At 46.8% G+C, this 2,978-nt stretch overlaps 1 protein-coding gene across 2 annotated transcripts in view; it reads right to left on the bottom strand.

Annotated features, from left to right (window-relative positions):
* Positions 1-1,966: 1,966 nt before the first annotated feature.
* LOC112266743 (tetratricopeptide repeat protein 9B-like) overlaps positions 1,967-2,978 on the bottom strand; it is a 35,526-nt gene continuing 34,514 nt past the window's right edge. For both annotated transcript variants that reach the window (XM_024444508.2, XM_042297098.1), the window contains one exon: positions 1,967-2,978. This exon is cut by the window's right edge and continues 1,064 nt beyond it. The gene's annotated coding sequence lies outside the window, so the exon portion shown is untranslated.

The raw sequence follows: 2,978 nt of genomic DNA, 5'->3' as shown, positions 1-2,978 counted from the left end.
TTTCCACGAGACGTTGGAAAGTTACTGCGGGGACTTGCTTCCATTTAGCCACAAGAACATTAGGGAGGCACTGATGTTGAGCAATTAAGTCTGACTCGCAGTCGGCGTTCCAATTCATCCCAAAGGTGTTTGATGGGGTTGAGGTCAGGGCTCTGTGCAGACCAGTCAAGTTCTTCCACACCGATCTTAACAAATCATTTCTGTATGGACCTCGCTTTGTGCATGGGGAATTTTCATGCTGAAACAGGAAAGGAAAAAAATTGTTGCCACAAAGTTGGACGCACAGAATCATCTAGAATGTCATTGTGTGCTGTAGCGTTAAGATTTCCCTTCACTGGAACTAAGGGGCCTAGCTCAAACCATAAAAACAGCCCCATACTACTATTCCTCCTCCACCAAACTTTACAGTTTCCACTATGCATTGGGGCAGGTAGCGTTCTCCTGGCATCTGCCCAACCCAGATTCCAGATGGTGAAGCGTGATTCATCACTCCAGAGAACATGTTTCCACTGCTCCAGAGTCCAATGGCGGCGAGTGCTTCAGCATTCTGCATTCTAGTTCTGTGAGCTTGTGTTGCCTACCACTTCACGCCTGAGTTGTTGTTACAACCTAGACGTTTCCACGTCACAATAACAGCACTTACAGTTGACTGGGGAATCTCTAGCAGGACATAAAACTGACTTGTTGGAAAGGTGGCATCCTCTGGCGGTGCCACATTGAAAGTCACTGAGCTCTTCAGTAAGGCCATTCTACTGCCAATGTTTGTCTATGGAGATTGCACGGCTGTGTGCTTGATTTTATACACTTGTCAGCAACAGGTGTGACTGAAATAGCTGAATCGACTAATTTAAAGGGGTGGCGACATATTTTGTATATATAGTTGGAACTCAATTTATTTTATTTTACCACTTTTTCTCCCCGATTCCATAAAATCCAATTGGTAGTTACAGTCTTGTCCCATCGCTGCAACTCAAGTACGGACTCGGGAGAGGCAAAGGTCCAGAGCCTGCTCGCTTAACCCGGAAGCCAGCCGCACCAATGTGTCGGAAGAAACACCGTACAGCTGGCGACCGAAGTCAGCGTGCATGTGCCCGGCCACCACAAGGAGTCGCTAGAGTGCGATGGGACAAGGACATCCCCAGCCGGCCAAACCCTCCCTTAACCCAGACGACGCTGGGCCAATTGCACGCCACCTCATGGGTCTCCCAGTCGCGGCCGGCTGCGACACAGCCCGGGATTGAACCCAGATCTGTAGTGACGCCTCTAGCACCTCGATGCTGTTCCTTAGACCGCTGCGCCACTCGGTGGGGCTGGAACGGTGTTCTTAATGTTTGGTATACCCCCCCCCACCCTTACTGTTGTTACTGATTGTTCTGTTTCATTGACAATCCCGATTATTATTACAAAAAATCGTATTATGTTAATGTTTTTAAGCATATCCATTTCCAAAATAGGCTTTGGCAATGTGGACATTGTTACAAAAAAAAGCAATAAAGCAATTCAAATTTAATTGAACTGAGATAGAAGAGATGAATTGAACTGAGATAGAAGAGAGAGAAAGAGAGCGAGAGAGAGACGGGGAGCAAGAGGTGGAGAGAATGATAATCAGAGAGAGAGAGAGTGAGTGAGAGAGAGTTCTTGGTGGTTCCACACCATGCTGCTGTTACCCTTGCTCCAAGGTGTTCACCCCCCCCTCAACCTCTCCACCACGCTGCTCTAACATAATCCCATCTCTACAGATTCAGAGCGACATGGCATTCGTGCCGCGTTAGTGGTGCTGCTGGCCCATTTCTCTCTCCAGTTGGAGCCTCTGGCTCATGCAAGTTTGCTCCAGGCATCGTGCTGCTGCCTCTCCAGAGTCGCATTGACACACTTTGGTCCCGATCTCCCTCATATTAGGTCACAGGCAAATGAGGAGAACTGCTATCGTTTTGATCTTGCATTATTCACTCCTCTGATGTTTTTGGGGGGGGGAATCATTCTTCTCATGGCTCACGTTGGCCAAGGCAGATGACTGCTGCCGGCCCTAATTCCTTTCTGTATGGGGCCATATAAGTCTAGTAAAATCAACCTATGCAAGATACAAGATACCATTTCCAGGCTAAACTGCTGACTACTCCATTAACCAATTCCACGTGGGATGAATGGGGAAGGGGGCACAACATGCAATGTTAAAGAAAGCAACAAACCAGACATGATCCCTGGCATCTGGATTCAAAAATGGCTTCCACCTGAGCCACACATTACCATGCAGGGGCTTGGCTTGCACATAGGGTGTAGGAAACTAGGTTCCATGGTATTAGATGGAGAAATTAAGCTCATGCTTTAACATTGGTCAACTCAAACCTCTCCTTAGAACAGGGCAAGTACTTCTAAGTATTTCTAGAAATCCCAGCAACCCTATAGGCTTTATCAACCTCAATGGGATTTGTCTTGAGAAAGAGTGCAGTGGCACGATGGGTCTGTGTGTGTAATATGTCATTAGCTGGCCTTGCCCCAACCACAATCCTCACTCGTGTTGGTCTATTATCACTAGTGTTGTGTAATCTGCCTTACAGAGGCAGCGCATTTTGAAATGTTTTTTTTTTTTTTGTTTTTTTTTTTTTTTTGCAACACTGATATCTATCAAAATATACACGATCAAATGGGAATCTCAAATGGCGCACTCCTGTTGATGGTTGAGACACTTCCGAAGGATACAGTATCTGTGATCGGATTCCCTGCACTAACACTGGCCAAGAGTGTCTCGTGATGTCACTGATGTCTGGGAGAATTCAGCATCAGCGATAAAGGGCCTGGAAGTAGATATTCGGAGTAGAAAGCAGAAGAGAACTCTGTGCAGCCATGGGTGCTTGTTGGAACCTCAATCCCACTGGCTATTTTCCATAGTGACATCATTAGCTAGAAAGCAGGGGCGGGGGGTAACAGTCTGACAACACACATTCCATGGGGGATTTGACAACAGATTCAAGACACCA

Source organism: Oncorhynchus tshawytscha, linkage group LG14, assembly GCF_018296145.1.
Source record: "Oncorhynchus tshawytscha isolate Ot180627B linkage group LG14, Otsh_v2.0, whole genome shotgun sequence".
NCBI classification, from domain to species: Eukaryota; Metazoa; Chordata; class Actinopteri; order Salmoniformes; family Salmonidae; genus Oncorhynchus; species Oncorhynchus tshawytscha.
The sequence above is the reverse complement of the archived record's forward strand: the minus strand, read 5'-3'. Positions and strand labels throughout refer to the sequence as shown.